The 20,123-nt window shown below is 39.7% G+C and overlaps 1 protein-coding gene and 1 long non-coding RNA gene across 2 annotated transcripts in view; both read left to right on the top strand.

Moving 5' to 3' along the window:
- spina (spindlin a) overlaps window positions 1-20,123 on the top strand; it is a 391,527-nt gene that overhangs the window by 32,184 nt on the left and 339,220 nt on the right. The gene's annotated exons all lie outside the window — the stretch shown is intronic.
- On the top strand, window positions 13,801-15,780 carry LOC141757112 (uncharacterized). The gene is made up of 3 exons (XR_012591588.1): window positions 13,801-13,939; window positions 14,534-14,604; window positions 15,680-15,780. It is a non-coding gene; the product is annotated as an uncharacterized LOC141757112 (long non-coding RNA).

The raw sequence follows: 20,123 nt of genomic DNA, 5'->3' as shown, positions 1-20,123 counted from the left end.
TTAAAACTAAACTTTATAGCCAAATCAAAATCTGCGCGAAGATCATTAGCCGACCTGTGACAGCCTTCTTTCAAGCAGCTCACAACAAGGGTATGCTCAGACTTGCCAACAGCATCTCTTCTGATCCCTTACATGTTTTAAATGGGGAATATCAACTTCTGCCCTCCAAGAGGCGATTCAGAGTCCCGACATTTAATCGCATCATGCTAAAGAACGCTTTTGTCCATCAGTCCATCTTGTTGCTAAATAATAATTAATGTGCTGCTAAAGACATGTAAATCCAGAGGACATATGGTCATTTTGTAATGGGTTATGTGTGAATAATGGTGATTTTTTTTTTTTTCTTGTCTGATGGGTCTTACTTGTCTGTCTGTCTATGGTAACAGTATGTCTATTGTGTATGTGTACTTTTTCTCAAACTAAGCTGCCAATGGATGCAAAATGAATTTCAGTGCAAACTGACAATAAAGTTGTATCGTATCGTATCGTAGTCAAGTTTAGGAAAAGATCGTGGTTTGGGTTAAAATAACTCCTGAATTGTTGTAACTTAAGTACGGAAGTAAAGTGACAAATTAACTGACTTGTGGTTTCACACGGGACACAAAAACCTGTCTCCTGGGTGAAAGTCCTGTGTTTTTTGACCCACCCTTCCACCTAGACCACCTCCCTACATAGCGTTCGCCACTCTTTATACTTCCTGGTTCACAATAACATGGATTACATACGAATTGCTTTCGTGCTGACCATCACGAAATAAATGGGAAATTCATGTCTACTGTATGTACACAAATCAATACATTCAATTTTGTGACTATTTCACGAGCTGCTGTGTGACTGGGCTGGAACAGTATGTACATGTAGCATGATGGTGTGCCTGTCACAGATGAGACATGGGGACAGACTGTACAGCTCTATTTTTACCATCAACACCACCACCATATGCTGCCAGTATATCTGTCTATCACAAATGTCTGTGCTGTAAATCGGTCACTGCTAATGATATCCCATATGAGAATATGGGTCAAACATTTGTACATACTGTTCAGGCTCCTTTTAAGTTTCTGTTTATCCTCCCTCATCCCCTCTGTTAGGGCACAAGTTACTCATAAAGAGTTTGCTAAGGAGGCATCAAAACATGCTGATATTTTGTCTAAGTAGGTGATGTATCAGAATTTCTATTGGTACATTCAAATATTGTTTGAGTTCAATTTTAAAAACCTTTTTTGCAAAGTAGAAACATTTGTCATATTTTACCTATACTCATAAAATATATTTTGACACAGGCTTAATCAGTTTTTAGATGGAAGCCTATTAAAAAAAAGAAGCATAAATAAAGTATGATAATGTTTTTAGATTATTTCTCAAAATTCTGATTTACTTTTGATTTACTTATTTATTGTCCCATAATTTTGACTTGGTATCTGACATTTAACTAACTATGATGCACTTACTATCAACATTTAATTTTACTCACTATCTCGTAATTGTGACTTAAAGTCTCACAATTTTAATTGACTTATAATTTCATCGATCAGCAACGGTGTTTTGCGTATTGTGTTTACAATAATGCTCCAGATGTTCGGAAATTCCTTTGGAAAAACATGAGGATTGTGTGGGAAAAGCAAATTATCCCTAAAGCCTGGCGAAGAGCAGGGGGGGAGCTGATCCCAAAAGAAAAGAGTGCGTCCACCATCGAACAGTTTCACCAAATAAACCTTCTGAACATAGAAGGCAAGATCTTCTTCAGTTCATTGACACAACAACTGGCAAAGTATCTGTAACATAACCTCTTCATTGATACAATCCAGAGTCCTGGCATAGCAGGTTTCTCGGGATGCCTTAAACGCATCATTTAAAAGCATCATTTGGCATCAAATCCAGACTGCAAAAAAACCCCACCTATGGATCACTTCCTCATTCACTACTGAGGAGGAGGTGAGAAGACAGGAGGAGGCAGAGCGGCATGCCAAAGCCGTCTCAATGGCCAAGCAGGGCCAATGGACTAACTGGGAGAGCCTGAAAAAGAGAAAACTCAGCTGACATATGGGAGATGGAGGGAGCTCGGCTAAGTTTTGTCATCAGAGCCACTTACATCCTCCTACCCAAACCCCAAAACCTGAAGCAGTGGTTCGGAAGTCCCCGCTTGTTCCCTTTGTCAAGCGCCTGCATCATCACTAAGGCACATTCTATCAGGATGCACTATGAGTCTCGCTCAAGGGCGTTACACCTGGCGGCATAACCAAGTTCTCAGACAGCTGGCATCAATCAAGTAGCAGTTCTACTTTTTGACACAAAAGATGTTCTGTGTTCTTTTATGACATCAGGGACAGGTGTGCTGGAAAAGACATCACAGGGGAAATCTGTACACAACCAACAACAAAAGATGAGGAAATCAATGTCAGGCCGCAGAAGATAAACAGAAACTATGAATTTCTTAAAATTTCCAAAATGCTGAACAACATGTGGACAGTGAATTCCCCGCTCACATGACAGATCTGCAAACTGCACGTGAGGAACAGAAGGTCACACCTCAAAACAGACACACAATCCCAGCAGTGAGGGGAGGTCAATGGTCAGAGGTCACTGCACCCTGACAGGAGGTGTCCCCTCAGAGTAAACATAAAATAAATATTAAAGCTGCAATCAGCATTGAACGGGCCCTCGCCCCTTTGCGCATGTCGGGGGTACCCGCTGCCGTGCATTTCCATGAAAGTCAGACACTGCACGCAACAGTTAGAGGGTATTTTCTGCGTGGAGCGCGTGGCACTGTAAATAACCTTTTGAGAACTTGTGGGGCATCCTTAAAAGGCACTTCTATGAGGGTGGGTGGCAGTATACAACCATTTCTTGTTGCCAGTAGGTGGCGCTATCACCATAACTCAATAATTAAACGTATATGTCTTCTAGCCGGGACTCTTATCCAGCTTGTGAAGTTTGGGGCATATTGGAATATGTAGAGTCAAGTTACAACAGCCTCCTGTGTCATGTCGTATGCCTCGAATGGTTGAGGTTAGGATAGGTCGTCTGGCAGCGAGTATCACGAGAGTTTTTGCAGATCTCAGATCAAATTTAGCAATTTACAGGCTCCTTTCTAGTCGCTAGTCGGGGCGCGGAAAATCAGGGCTAAAGTCGAGTAGAGTGAACTTGTTACAACCACACTGCCAATCACTAGGCATTTTCATTATGTAGTAATCACATTTAGTGCCAACTCGAAGGGACTGGAAGATGTTTAGTCATTTGTTGTTTTTCGTTGTACATCTGAACACTTTGTTCAAACTCTGTATAAGCTGAACCTGTTTGTCCTCTGAACACCCACACATGTGTTTTCAGTTATTCTGGCTGATTAAACCTCTACTCAGGTTGAAGGTGGAATTCATGCGGTCTCAAATCTCCATCTACCTACAAGAATGATAAGAATGCCCAAACAGGTGCAATGAAAGCTGACAGGAGACTCAGGAAGATGTCATTAAATTACAGTGAGCAGAGATCTTATCAATCAGATAAACTGAAAACACCTGTGTTCGTGTTCATAGTTTTTAACGCAGGTTGCAGAACCCTGTGAACCTCCTCCACTGTCACCTCTCTGATGTCAGTGTCATTCCTACACCCAGACTGAGGTGTAGTAGACTGCAGTGCTGTAGAGACTGCAGGTAAAAGAAATGCACTGCACTTTTTTTATTAGCTTCTGGTGCCTGTAATTTCAGAAATTGTACTGTCATCACCTATAATCACGACTAAAAGAATATCAGTATGTCATTTGGTACCCCGTTACATTCATGAAGTCAAAACTGCAGCTACTGGTAACAAAGTTAAGAGCGAAAACACAAAAAACAAGGGTGACAGGAAAAGGGCGTCCAATGCAACAAAACCACAATGAAGACTGTCAATCATCAGTGTATTCTTGCAATGACCATTTGCCCTGTGATCTCTGTACATAGACTAACTGTACATATACAGAACACATACTTAAATACATTTCTTTAAAAAATGTTGCAAGGTTACACACCTCCGTATTGAATTTAATTTAATAAAATAGGAACCAGAAGTGCCAATTCCACTGTCTGTCTTTGTCTCTGGAGACACCCGGATAGAGCCATCTGTACGTGTCCAAACAACATCCATGCACATTCACTTATAAGCAGCCCAAAAAACACATGTTCCAAATGTCTTTAATGGTAATAAAACAAGACTTGTGGTTGAATCAAATGTTTGCAGTAATCTGGCAGAAGAGAAATGAGCTAATTGCTGGTTGATGTCAGCTATCTGTGTTTCAGGAGGGCTGACATTCCCAGCATGCCGTTCTACAAGGCCTGCTATATGTTTACAGCAGGAGGTGTGAGCCTCGGTGTGAGCCGGATATATACACCATAAAACATAAAACCTCAAATAACACATGACAGCACTGACCAAATTGAGGCTCAAGGACCAGCAGCAGACCACAGCAGGAAGTCCAACGATCTCTGACTTTGATGACTGTGTGCATTCAAACCTCCATTTAGAAACATTTTAGACCTGCAAGCCTCAGTCTGTCAATGCTTCTGTCAAACAAACAGAGACCCGATTCCACTGTTATCAGGCAATTAAATAGGTGTTATCAGTCGCTATAAGCAACATAGAGGTAGGTCAATAGGGGCCTACTACACCCACTACGTTGTAAAAGTGAAAGTGAAACTTAAAAGCAACACGTTCTAACATGTTGTAAACTGAATGAAAGGTCACACAAACAAAAGGCTTCTTTAGGTTTTACGCTATAGACTACAACTTTTTTAGGTTTAGGCAGAAAAACTTCAACTTCTTTAGGTTTAGGCAACAAAACTACAACTTCTTTAGGTTTACGCAACAAAACTACAACTTCTTTAGGGTTAGGCAACAAAACTACAACTTCTATAGGTTTAGGCAACAAAACTGCAACTTCTTTAGGCTTGGGCAACAAAACTGCAACTTATTTAGGTTTACACAATAGACTACACCTTCTTTAAGTTTAGGCAACAAAACTACAACTTCTTTAGGTTTAGGCAACAAAACAACAACTTCTTTAGATTTAGGCAACAAAACAACAACTTCTTTAGATTTAGTCATCAAAACTACAACTTCTTTAGGTTTAGGCAAAAAAAACAAACAGTTAAGTTTAGGGAAAAACTGCGTGTTTTGGCGACAAAGACAACTACACATTGTTGGTTTCACACGGGATGCAAACTCTGGTCTCCTGAGTTGAAACCATGTGTTTGTCAAATAGGACATACATAGGATATCTTATTTTTCATTTATTCTGTATTTTGCAATAAATTCAACAGATTTGTGAGTGAGCTCATATGTTATAGGATAGTACGTACATGTAGGTCATTTTTGAGGTTATAGGTAACAAACCTACAGATTGGAGCGACCACTAACAGTAATGTTGCAGGCATGTGTTTGCAGAGAAGGCGTGGATCTTCCTATGTGTGTGTGTGTGTGTGTGTGTGTGTGTGTGTGTGTGTGTGTGTGCATTGGGGGTGTTATATTTTTAGTTAGGACAGCCCCTCAAACATCCAACAGCACGTTAATGACTCTTGGGGTGACAGTATATAGGAGCAGAGCTGCCTGCAGACACAGATCACATGAAGCATCACCACTATAAGGTACATCACCTCCAGCTCTGCAGGGTTCAGGATATGACAAATATTATCGGCATCTGACAAAAGAAACAAAATAATAATTCTACAGAGGTTTCTTCATCTTTTTCTCTTTGTGTGCAGGGAATTTGATGCAAGTTTGAAGATGTCGAATGACAAGAACCCCGAGGTCGTCGGCTGCGATGCCTCCATCATGAAGAACGTGTGGGCGATCAGAGAGAGAGAGTATGGACAGAAGCTGCAGCAGGAGGAGGACCGACAAGAGAAGAGCGCTCTGCCATCGTAAGGACCAATTATCTGTCTGTGTGTGCACAGGCTGTCTGCAAGTCCTTAAAAAGTCTTTAAAAATAAATGCCCGGTCTTTATGAAATCTTATAGAAAATAATGAATGATTGTTTGGGCATTTTGCCTTCATTGGAGTGGCAAGAGATTGCTGCTATGTGGTCTGTATCTCGGACCCTGAAACATTTTTATCAGATTTTATTCATTTCAATGTATTTTTTTACAAGATATTCATACTTATATTGTGATTCTGAATTATTGAATATCATCATTAGCAGAAAATGTTTTTTTTCTTAGGTTTGAACATGATACTGACCTTAATACTTACCTGATGTGTTCTAGATGAACCCAGGTTTCTTTTAACTGACCTGTCATGCTGTCATTGCAGAGATACATACAAACCAATCAGGAGACTCATTTTCACACATCTAAATTTACAGAGCTGAATGAACTAAAACATAAAATGTTGGTCTTTTTCAACAAGTTCTAGTCTCACTGCATCCCCTCATAACAAAATATATTTATAAATAAATCACAGAATGACTTCAACCGCCTGTTCTTAAAGTCTTTGGTCAAACCTTAAATGTTCTTATTTAATCTTAAAAAGGTAACCAATTCAGCTCTCTGATAGACTGCTCTGGCTATTTTTATTTGATTGATATGCTGTACAGATTAATGCAGGTAAAATTCAACACTGAACCAGCACTCTCCTTGATTTACAACTGGGTCTTGTCCACCTCTAATATACTGTATACACTCAATTGCCAGTTTATCAGGTGCATCTAGCTAAAAGTAATGCAGGCTAAATCCTGCAGTAGTTGTTTTTTTTAATGGTGCAATTGATGAAGTTTTATGCCTGGCAGAGGCACCAATTTATGCAAAAAAAGTAGAATATAAAATAAAACATTTTAATTTCAAAAAGTGTGCTACCATGAAGGAGTTCTATTTCTCTCGTTACAGAACAAAAAAAAACCTTCTATGCCTACTTATTTTAACTATCCAACTATATTTTAGAATACAAATAACACAAATATCTGTACTTATTATCTTTATCAACTTTAAAGGCAACAGAATCTACATCAGTCAGTAAAAGAAAAAAAGTGCACACTGCACACTGACAATCTTTACTACGTCAGTAGCCTAGTGCAAAAGACAGATACAATCCTCCTGCTGTGGACTGAGGTAACATTTTGGCAACTTTGGTAAAAACACTTCTGTATCACACTGTACGAACACTGAACAAACACTTTCCCAAAAGGCAACAAGTCACAATAGGCTGTAAAACTGAAAAGCATCTCATATGCTATGATAAAAAAAGAGCCAAAGAGCTCAGCCAAAGAGGGCAAATGGGCTGTTGCTCTAGACACTTGTACTTGTTCACGTACTTGCTGGGGAGGTGGTGAAGGAAATGGGACACTGTGGACTACTGCTGGACAGGGAGGGAATTGCTGATTCTGACATTACAGGAGAGGTTAATGAATGACAACAGGTTGTCATAAATGTTTTTGTTTCCTCCGCCCAAAATTTTATTTAATTGTCATATATGAATGCAAGTATCTCTGAGATCACTTTTATTTTGCTAACAAATACAATTCTTGCATTCAAAGAGGTGAAAATGAAGGTATTGGGAAGGAAATTTGATCCATCCGCATACCGAAAGGTTAGCAGTTGAACCCAGAGCTAAGACATGAGCTACGTACATGTACTAGAATGGATTATGTGTCACAACCCTTTGGATAGCTTTGGCAGCTGAGGGGTGTAATGAATAGCAGGACAAAGTGACACATATTTTTTTTTTTACAGTCGACACTGAACACTGAGGGAGGGAAGCTCAGATTGGAGCTACTGTACACCATTTTCTAAAAGTAGAAATCAGTTTGTAGATTGATTTACTAACTTCAAGACAGGTGGAATATACATATTCCACCTGTCTAGAAGGTAGTAAATCAATCTACAAACTGATTTCTACTTTTGATGATTTCTAAATGATTAACAAAATGTGTTAAAAAAAATGTAAAACTAAATTTCCCCTCAACAATTTGAAGTTGAAAATGCCAAATCACATACATTTTATAGTACACTTGTAATAAGCAGTTTATACTTTTACTCGCATAGGTTTACTCATATTTTCACTTCCGTAAAATATCAGTAAAGTAACATTGCATCTGCATAAGTTGGAGTAGTGTATTCTGCACAACTATTAGTCTATTGACCTGGCAGCAACAGTCCCAGTTTATTGTACATATAAACAGTGTGGTAGTACTAAAGTGCTGTCAGTCAGTAACATTACCTCACCCTGCACAGAGTGGCGCCACAGGCCTAAATATAAACAGTACAGTCATACACACTGCCGTCATCACGCCTTTGGACTTCCTCTGTGAATATGAATACATCAAACGTACTGTAGCCAACCGACAAACTCCACCTTATTATAGATTGTGACCAATATTAGCTCCTGAAAGCCATGACTGACCACAATATATTTTTCCCTGTTAGTGGCGTGGCCATAAGATGGCGATGTGGGTCCATCATTTTGGACCTGCATCACCAATACGTCCTTCTGTAATATTGATGTAATACATACATGAAAAAATAGTGCAAGAATATGGTCACCATTAAAGATTTACAGTTTCCAGAGCGCATTTCAATCTGTTGTTAAGAGATGTTGTTGTATGCACTCATATTTTCTGCAGGCATTTTTTCCTTTTTTCTTATGTATTTTTTTTCCACAGTATTAATAAGGACTGGGCAGGTCGTTTGTCTGCCAGACAGGGAGGCTTCAAAAGAGTGGAGAGAAAAGTTAAACCTGCAGACAATCAGATAGACAACGACAATGTCTGGAAGAGCAAGCTACCCGACGCTCCTCCTACTCTTCCTCGTGGCAAAGGTTCAGCTCCACTCGGCAGACCAGGGGGACAAAGCAGAGGCTTCTCCACTCCAACCTCCAACTACAAGGACAAAAAGGGGCAGGACAAGAGTTCAAAAAGGCTACAATCACTCATGTTTATCACCCAGACTCAACCTTGTGGTATGGTGTGGGGGAAGTCATGGAAGTACAACAAATCCTTGCCTTTACCTGTAGAGGGCGAAAGATCAAACTGGGGCGAGTGCTGGATGTTTGCCACCCAGCAGCCTTACTCTGAAGCAGGCCAGCCTTGGCTAAATGGCCCCAACTTATTGGATCCTCGCAACCTACATCTCTGGAAGAAACCTGACTCCAAGGTGTTGGAATCACAAGAGCTTGACTTGAGTCTTCCCATTGAGGAGTGGCAGATGTCCTGGAGAAAAGCTGACAAAAACAAAAAGAAGGAGGATGCAGGAAATGGAGAAAATGGCGCCAAATCTGGATTCTTCACCATGCTGGTGGAGACTCAGCACCGAAATGAATGCTTGTGCTCATCAGAGTGGAGCGAGTCATGGAGAGCCACCAAGCCAGCAAGTCAGCAGGATCATTTTAATGATCCAAATGATGGTCTAATGAATGAGTCCACTGCTAAAAAGCAGGATAAGGATAGAGAGATGAGCTCCAAGTGGGAAGAATGTTGGCGGCTTGTCAACCACCATGGCTGCAACAAAGCCAAGTTGCCTCAAGTTAAAAAATCTCCCAATCCAGAGTGGGCCAATGCATGGAGAACAAACATGGTGGTCGTCAACAACAACCAAAAGAGTTCTGATCCATCTCTGACTCAAGATCACAGTGATAATTATGATGATCACAGCCAGCAGAGAGAGTCACATCTCCACAAATTCATGCTTGTGTCCTGTGAGCAGAAGCACAGAGATCAGTACTTGCAGCTCTACAATGAATTTCAGGCACTGTCTGAGTGGACCAAGTCTTGGCAGGTGACCAAAAACAACTCAAAACCATGCGAAGAAATAGAGAAAATCCTGAAAGCCTCACCACCAAGGTTGGAGACTGCTTTGGAGGCTAAGAAGGTGGAGAACAACTCAAAGGGACATCATTCAACATCAGAGAAGTTAGACTCACGCTATGAGCAACTGAAACATAACGTGATCTATCACCCAAAGAGAGAATTCACCCAATCTCAACTGCTTCATCTGAAATACCTGGAAAATGTCTTGTCTGCCTCAGAATGGAGGGACTCCTGGAAGACACTGAAACACAGAATGAGGATGGAGAGAAGAAGAATGAGACCTGACCCTTTGAGACCTTTCAGGGTATCTGAGAGGGGACGCGACATGAATCCCACTGCCTCAGAATGGAAAGACTCATGGAAATTCAACTGTCAGACCCTGCATCAGGAGCCTGAAACTTGGCAGCAGCATTGGCCCACCACGCCCCAAATCCGAGTAGATCGTGCGAGGGACCAGAACCACTTTGCGCCTGTGGAACTCCCTAAGAATGGACCAACCGGGGAGCGCAGTTGGGCAGAATCATGGAGGTCCATGAGGCACCAGCGCCAATCAGAACCTGGGCATGGTATGGCACAGACCAGCCAAGCAAGGTCAAGTGCGGCTTCCCACCATCCTGACAATTCACGGGCACAGAGGAGGTATGCTAGGCCATGTTCTGATTGGCAAGATGCCTGGATGGTCTCAGAAACCGAGTTCCACCATGACAGACCCTCATTTACCCAGTGGAGGGCAGCCTGGAGGTCGTCCTTCTTCCACACAGAGCACATGACTGAGCAAGTGCCTAGAGAGCATGAGGTGGATGTGTTAATGGAGATCCAACCCCCGAGAGAGAAGATTTCCTTGCAGAGAGCCAAAGCTAAAATGAGCCGGTCTTTTGACAACCAGATGTTCAGGGAAAGATATCCTGAAAAACAGTGGAACGCTTCATGGAAAGCTGGGTCACTTCTGAACAATCAACCGAGTCATTATGGATCTTCAGGGACACCTGGGAAAAGCATTAGCAACAATACTCAGCAGCATCATACCACTGAAAATGGGCATGGATCTAAGTGGGGAAAGTCGTTCAGAATCGCCAACCCCATGCCCCACATGGAGCAACCCTGGGTGGAGTCCTCTCCTAACTCATGTCACTATGCAGTAATGTGGTCAAGAGGAAAGAACATACATAACAACATCAACACCAACTTTAGCAAGAACCCTGCGATTTTAAAGGTTTGGGGAAGCTCCCATCGGTTCCTGCAGGGGGTCAGTGCACAGATTAAAGCCAAAACTACATCTATGGAACCCATTGACCCTTGGGTGATTATAAAAAACAAGATGAAAACAAGGATGCATTTATACTCTAACATTGAGAAGGAGAAACAATCAGAGAAGAAGTCTGCAGGAGGCCACCTGTTGGGTAAAACCCAACCACGTCCCAAGAGAGGCTCTGCTCCCGTGAAGAACTTAAAGATGCAGGACAAAACTGCAGACAAGTTCTTTGAGGAATGGGCAGAATCTTGGAAGTTCTCAGTCCCGCCTGGTGGTCTGAAAAAGAAGATGCCCGTCAAGTCGCTCTCAGGTTGGAATGAGTCGTGGAAGTTCCTCATTCCACCATACCCGCCAACGAATGGCCACAAGGCTAAATAGACAGCTAAGTCACCTTTTAGCTCAGTCAAAATGTGTTGTGTTAATAAATTTGAAAAACAGAATGCTTTGCCACTTGCAGTTTTTCTTTGTTTCCACTCGTTGAGAATTTATTTGTGATGATCAGGTATCCACAGTTGACAAAAAGCATGGCAATTATAAGCTAACATCTGATTTGGAAAGCCCTTTTTGAGACATGCAAAAAAGTTTATATACTACTTAATGGTTATGCCAAAGAGTTATGCCAATAATCAAAATGTTGTCTTGTATTTATCAAATTAGAAGAGAAGCTTTCATTAAAATGTTAGTAAACACTTCTCACATCTTGACTGTTAGTGTTCATTTTCACTCAACTAACATAATAAAAACACAATGATTAATGATATATTTCTCAGTTCCTCGGGACAAGACGGGATTCAAAGTCTTGTTCAAGAGCACTACAGCAGGGTTGGAATTTGGAAATGTTGACTTTTAAAGGGGGTTGTTACAGGACAGTTAATATAATCACAACAAATTAAAGACCGAACAAAATGTCCTCACTTTCACATCCTAAGTGCTAATGATTAGTTTTAGCACTCACATCCAACCATTGGCATTTGAACATAATGAGTAGGTATATTCTTCTCAGATCAAAGGTTAAAGTTTTGTTTGAGAGAAAGGCACTCCCAAGTCACACACTAACTGCTGTAGGGAGTTGAACCTGAAGATTACTGTACTCTGAACTGTTGCTGATGATGTAAGGAAAATAATAACAACAAAATAAAAAAGGACTGTTTGAATAAGGCACAGTAAGTTGAGTTTTGAAGTAGTGAAGATGGCAGGAAAGATTACATGGAAGTATATTCTTGTAATTATGAAAGTGTGTGTAATGCCACTACGGCGACTGTATTTTGATTAAAGGATATAAACATCAGCATCTGTGTATTTCTGTGCTTTACAAAATACGTCTCAAAATGTGTGTCACATAAAAAAAATAAAGAAAGTCATAACCAAAATAGTTTGTTTGAAATCATCCACGGTTTGTTCACTTGGTAGCTTAGTGCTTAAAGGTGTAAGAAGTGTAAGATCTGGCCAACATTTTAGTTTAAAACATTAAAAAAATTAACTAACATTATCAACAGAATGTGAAGAGGCCAGTTTGGCCTATTTGTTTGGAGTCTTGTGACCAGATCTTACACATTGAACCTTTGAAGCAGCGGAAAACGTTTTTCTATTAAAGATTGAACATTCATGACTAAATAAGCAACAGTTTGGAAACTGTTTGGAAAAAACGTCCTCAGTCATTATTGTTATTATTTATTAAGACTTTAACACTGAGAACTCAGCTAAAGTTGGGAATACACTGTACGATTTTAGAATTGTTGTTGTGTACTTCCTACTCCTACTGTACGAGTAGATCGTTTGCGATGTAAAGCCAAAGCTCATGATTTATGTGCTCACACTGTACAGTCCGATTGTCAGCCGTACATTCAGGCCTCCCTCCAAAGCCACACCCCCAAAATTATCACAATGAGCGAAACGGTTTATTATAGTCCTGTAACAGCCACAGATACCAGATTTGTTTTCTTTTTTTTGTCAGAGCATTTGACTTAGTGATTGCTGTCAGGATGTAAAGAGACTTTCACCAAATATAACAAAACATGTTTTTGAAGTAGATTACCAAATCTATCTTTAATCCAACACATGCTCACCCCAACTCGCCACACACTGCCGCATTGTCACGCCCGTTGGCGTCACTATATTTTTGGCATCAAACTACTATATAGTTAGGTTTAGGTATCAGCTGACTACGGGCGTTTCAGTCTTAGTTAACCAACCAGATTCTGCCACGATCTCCCTGAACTAATCATATAACGAACTGCAACCGTATTTGTTACACTGTATACATTTGATCCGGTTAGTTTTGTTTTCACGTTGCATAAATTCCCACTAGGGCTGTTTTTGACCTCCTGCGGTGTACCAGACACAATGTTCTCTTCATTGTAATGATGCATAATCCATTAAGATAATGTATATCCTGTATATCCAGCTGGACCTGATGCAAGGGAGGCGTCATGTGTAAAGCTTAACCATAAAACCTGCTATTATACAGATGATCAGTATGTATCTGAGAGCATGGAAAAAGCTGAATTTTGTTAATGTAGTTCACCATTATATATAATTAACTATTAACAAATAACATTACAAGAGGAACGGCCATTTTGTGCGTGTGTTGAAAACGTGAGGTGAAGATGTCCTCACTCTGAAGGTCTTAAACTCAGATTGGTCCTCACAAAGATAGATATACAAACACACACGCACACACACACACACACACACACACACACACACACACACACGCACACGAACAAAGTACAACAAAGTCCTCCTCAAAAACACCTAACTTCCGTGGGCTATTGTGTGTGTTACACACCCTGTGGGTATTGACCTTATGTTACCTCTGATGCTATTGTACACAAACAGGGCTGGGAGCATCAGGATATAGGATATAAAGTGCAGGTGGATGAGGGTGATCCAGGTGATTTGAGCAGAAGCTGCTGAAGGTGAGTTCACACACTGCACATGATCTATAGAAGTAGTTGGCAGTTATTCTTATTTGTTTTTATTAGGGCTACGGGTAAATCTCAGTACTTTTTTTGCAGCAACTGAAATGTGTCCGTGCCTGAGTATCAAAAAGTGTAAAGTACTGAAAGATGGCATTACATTTCTGCTCAGATTCATAATCCTATTTACTGGATTTAGACAACATTTAACATTTGAGAACTTTGGGTTCTTTTGTTAAATGAAAAAAAGGTTTTTATAGAAAAACATAGGACTTATATTAGTATAAAACATTTAAAATGATATGTAGATGTATACTACTAATTGCAACAACAACAAAAAAGAAATGTGTCAGGGTTTATTAAGTGGACAAATGCTTTACATGAAACTATATCATAGCATCACATGGATTTCTGAATTATTATGAAGAGTCCTGCCATGTTATGATTTGAGCATATTATTTTTTATGCTAAATGCAGTACCTGTGTGGGATTCTGGACAATATTTGGCATTTTAAATGTAAACTTCATGTTTAACTGTGACATTTGGATGAGAGAGAAGAGTAAAATGTCATACTTTTGTGTTTTTTTTCCCAGAATGATGAAGACTCTGATTGTCGTCGTGCTCTTGCTGAGCTTAGCCACCCTTCCTGTCATTACACAAAGGGGTAAATAATCAAATATTAAATGCTCTATATAGTGAAGATACAAATATAATATTCATCCATCAGTATGACTTCCCTAAGGTACTGTGTTAAGTAAGGTTAGTTTATTAATAATACATCAATTTACACAGGATTTATTTATTTTCTCTTACTATTCACAATTTTTCTTAAACTATGGCATCCCTTCATTGTGATTTTGTTCTCGGTAAACAGAAGAGCGGAGGGGCTTTATTTTTCTTCTCACACTTGTATTCAGCCACAAACCATATCAGGATCTGAGGGGACACATTTGTTTCTAACGTCACTTACTAATATGTATGTTACATTAGCTTTGTTTCCGTTCAATTGTCTAGCGCATTTTTGAAATGTCGGTAAATTAAGAAATGTGAATGAGGTGCTTTTCCATCAACTGGTTTGGAGGGAATAAACTCGGCTACAGCCTAGTTTCATTAGAGGTTGGCTATGATTTATGCATGGCAGTAATCAGAGTAGAAGAAGTAGTGGTTGCAAAACAGAAACAAAATATGTCATCTTGGCTGTTTAACCGTCTACGAGAGAAAGAATGGAGCGAGTTCTTCAGGAATTTGTTTCAATTGGAGAAGTTTTAATTGTTCTTTCATGTCAGCTAGTATTGGCCATGTTTCATGCTGCCCGGAGACAAAGACATGTGATTTAAATGTTCGCTATGTCAGAATTTATTTGGCAAAGGCATTTCCATTTACCATTTCGAGGCAAAAACCACTTCAAGCAAGTGTAAAAACGTTTTTGCGCAATTGAGGAAGTATTATCGGAATTTATCAAAGCCGTTTCCATACAGCTTTTCTTATGCGATACTTTAAATGCACATAAAAATATGTGAAAGTAAACACGGCTATTGTTGTTAAGGTAAAATGCTTAGTGTTCTCAAGATGCAGGTATTGGGCAACGTGGCGCCAGTCAAATCTAGCAACACTGTATATGCACATCAACACTAAGTAGAGCAGATTGACATTTTAATGTTGATACACCAGATTGTTAACAGCTAAATTTACCAAACATCAAATCAACAATAAAGTGAAATTTGAACTCTGTATTGCAGGTGTGGCTGAAAAGCCAGAGTGGCAGGGTGACAATGTTGACCTTGTGAACATTGACAACTCAGCAAATGATGATCCATCCATCGAGCAAGCGTTGGCAAGTAAGTCTACATCCACAATAAGTTGGCTAAGTTCAAACAAGACTCGGTCAAAACCAAGTATATGGCTGCAACAGAAACACAAAAAATGTGTAAACGAGAACCACACAGTGAGACCGTCTAGGTGATGATGGACAGAGGTTTAACCAGCAGAGACTCAGCAGAAGAACCAAACTGTCTGTTCCGCTGCTCAGAAACATGGTGGCTCTCATCAACTGTTTGTTTGTCAGCTGAAATGGGATAAAGAAGAATGTTTTTTTGTTGTTGTTGCTGCTGTTCAGGTGTTTCAGTGCGGTAGTAATGTGGTCATTTTCTCATGTAAAAGCATTTTCAGTTTTAGCCAGCTCTCTGTGTGACCCTTCCCCGCTAACCTCTTCAGTTTTCGCCTCTTTCAGATGAGGTCAGACCTGTAACAGATAGAAGAAGCCAGCAATGACACATATAACAAGGGCTTTATGTGTGATAGGAAGTGAGGAATCACATTGTACTTTCTGTTTTCTTACGGCTAATCCGCATAGAAAGCGTTTTAAATGTATCAATCCACACTGACAAAAAAAAATGCTTCAATTCTATTTTTGTCGCATTTAATGAAGCATAATCTGCATCTGTTTAAATCACACAAATATCACCGATGTGTGTCTAGATTGGATGACAGAACACAACCACGCCGCTCACGTCTCACTTACGTCTCACTTCCAATGGGGATTCCCAATTTCTCTGGTTTCTAAAGAGTAAATCTCAGTTTTATTTATGTGATAAAATATAAATAATGATAAAATCCTGTTGGTATGACAGATATGCAGCCATGACAAATGCTTAGTATCTATAGTCTGTAGCACACAAAGTCACATTTTCTTGATAAAGCAATCGTAAAGCACAATACTGACATTTGAAAACCTGCTTTCAGGTCGCAAGACGAGACCCCCCGCTGGTTAAAATAAACAGGTGAGTGTGTGCATGTGTGTGTGTGTGTGTGTGTCTGTGTGTTGGATTAAATCTTGTGTTTTTGCCATGCTGCAGTCACATGTGGGTTTATAATATGATTATTACACGGCTGTGTTGAATACTCAATTCTGATTGGTCAATCACGGCGTTCTGCAGTCTGTAATTTCTCTATAACAGACTGTTGCTATGTATAGCAGACCGTTGCTATGTATATCAGACCGTTGCTATGTATAGCAGACCGTTGCTATGTATAGCAGACCGTTGCTATGTATAGCAGACCGTTGCTATGGGCGCAGCTCTGATGTTGGACTCTGGCGGACTGTTTTTGTGTCAAAATATTGATTTCTTCAGTAAGTAGCCGTGTAATAAGCGGGATAATGTACAGCTAGCGGGTTATTGTTGTGAAAGAATCCCCTTTAGGGCAATGAGCAAGCATTATCCTTTACTTATATTATCTCTTCATTTATTATTTTCATCCTTGAGCTTGAACTCAATATGTTTCCTTAAATCTGACATGTTGATGATTTGATTTTGGTTCAAAACTTCCCCGTTCTGCATTGTGTGATTCTTTACTCCCCAGAACTGGACAGCTGTGTTGCCATGACAACGAAGAGCAGCAAAAGAGCAGCAAAAGGCCAACACAGACCAACGTCTATCTCAATGTGACACACGTCACTATAATTATCATCATCATGATGTGTTTGATTGACAGCTTCAAATAAACACACGAGATATGCTCTTTTGTCTTCTTATTTTGATCATTTGCAAGCAGCTTTGCCGCTTTTATTAGCTATATTCAGTCAAAAACATGCTGTGGTTTAGTTTGACGTTCAATTTCACCAACGTCACAGAGCAGAAAAACACAGAGCAGCTGAGTACACAAACCTATAAACATTAAGTCCATTTTGTAATGTGAAATATTATACAAGTGAAGGATTAAGTTTGCTTTCTGTGTGTTAATCCAGCTGGTTCAGTGTTGACGGATATATACAGACTGCAGCAGGAGTTCAGGTTTCTCTCTGAGAATGGAATTTAATTCGGATTCATATCTGGTTACACTGAAAAGCTGGAAACCTGCCTGTGAACGCAGATGAATGTGAGACAGACGGAGAGGAGGAAAAGAGAGACGAGGTTAAAGAATAAATAGGGTATAGGATAAAGGGAGAGGTGATGTGAGGGGATTGGGAGAGAGGAGACGGATGGTCAGGATATAAGAAGGTTACAGAGGAGAAGAATAAGGTGGACTGAGAAGGAAGGAGGAACATAACATAGATGGAGATAGAGAAGGGGAGAGAGAATTGGTATAAATACTAATAAAAGAGTTATACATGAGAAATAAATGCAACTGCACATAATAAATTCGCAACCCTCGGCTCCGGAGCCATATTCGTTTTTTTAGCCCCTCTCCTGTGGCTCCCGATGGTTTTTTGTTTAGATTTTCATTTTTATTTATCATTGTTGTAGGTCTATGGCATGACGGTACGACGGAGTATTAGGGCCACATTGAGGGAAAAAAAAAAATCGGAGATTTCGAGAAAAAAGTCATAATATTACTAGAATAAAGTCATAGGTTTACGAGAAGAAATTCGAAATATTATGAGAATAAAGACAGAAGTTTATGAGAAAAAAGTCGTAATATTATGAGAAAAAAGTCATAAGTTTAAGAGAAAAAAAGTGTTAGCACTATGAGAATAAAGTCAGAATATTATAAAGAAGTAATTTTACGTGTTATTTTATTTTTTTCTAACCTAAGTTATGACTTTATTCTGATAATATTGCGACTTATTTTTCTCGTTAAGTTATGACTTTATTCTTGAAATCTCAGATTGTTTTTTCCCTCAATGTGGCCCTAATACTCCATCATACATTTGCACTTGGGCCCTCACTGCATTAGACTTATATACTATATACTTAGACTATAAACTGTGTTACCTTCATCACAATGCTCAAATGTTTTGTGGCTCCAGACAGATTTTCTTTTCTTTTTTTGCCTAAAATGGCTCTTTTGATAGTAAAGGTTGCTGACCCCTGGGCTAGACGGATGGATGGACCCTGCTAACAGGCTCATGATTGTGTTGCGATTGTGATGATGAGTATATAATATTGACCATGTTCATCTTATATATACAAATATAGAATGGGAGCATGCTGACATTTGCTTTGTAGCACTAAACACAAAGTACAGCTTAGGCAGAATGCCATTAGCTTTGCAGGTATTTGCTCATAAAACCAAAGTGCTGGACGAATCAAGAGAAAACTTGACCTGATGATGGAGCTAGAAGAAAAGTCAGAGGATCACCAAAGTTTTTACAATTCATCCTGAGGAAGTCATAAATGTGTGTAAACAATTTCATGGCAGTATTTCTTTAACTAATACTAAATACATCCAGAACTAGCAGTTCTTTCCTATTTGCAACTCTATTAGGATTTTTCTGGCTAAAGCAGCTGACAAAGATGGCTGTTGGCCGCAAGTAACCCAAACAAAAATATCTTTTTAGACATATAAGCACCTGAAAATATAAAAATGGTCTCACAGAGGGTCCTTGCAGATTGACTCAGAGTGGTTGTTGTAAAAATAGTAGTATAGCCTGATTGAGAGTCACCTGGTAAGCAACTCGGATTGACCGGCTGTAGTTTTCTGTCATCAGCAGCAGGGTGACCTGAGGATCCTGTTACAGGTGAAGGGGTCTCCGGCTGCTGAGTGACCTGCCAGGGGGTCATTTTACCCCCTAATCTAATCTGTCAGTCACATTAGCTTGTATTTGATTCACTTTGGACAATTTGGTGACGTCATCCTGCATCATCAGTTCCACACATCAGGGAATATCCAGACACAGTTTCTTGTGCTGAGTCAGGCTGCACTTCACTGAGCCTTCATTTATCATCTCTGTTGGAAGAAAGAGTTGTTTACAAGCATAAATAGACCTGAGCTGGACCTCACGTGTCATAAATAACGATGAGCATCTAGAAAGTGTCTCGTCCAACACATCCCAACTCGTCAAATACCGATGATTAGTCAGTAGCCCTACGCTTCAAACTATGATGCTCTACGTACCCTTTTAGCGTCCAGGACGGTGTGTCTGTTTCCACTCGTTATATGTGTCTTTTCAAAATAAACTTCCAATAAGTTGGTGGATGAAGTACCTGAAAGCCACACTTGAGTAAAAGTACAGATATATAACCAGAAAATGACTTTAGTAGAAGTTAAAGTCACCTATTAGAATATTACTCGAGTAAAAGTCTATGATATTTTCTGTACTTAAGTAGTTTAAGTATCAAAAGTAATTTTCTGATATTAAATGTACTTAAGTATTGAAAGTAAAGTCAGAATTTTTTAACATGTACCCCACCTTAAAACTGGAGGCTACATTACACCTGAAGGAAATTGAGGTGTTCAGAACTT

Source organism: Sebastes fasciatus, chromosome 19 (genome assembly GCF_043250625.1).
Source record: "Sebastes fasciatus isolate fSebFas1 chromosome 19, fSebFas1.pri, whole genome shotgun sequence".
Taxonomy (NCBI): Eukaryota; Metazoa; Chordata; class Actinopteri; order Perciformes; family Sebastidae; genus Sebastes; species Sebastes fasciatus.
Note: the sequence above shows the minus strand (reverse complement) of the source record. Positions and strands in the feature narration are given on the sequence as shown.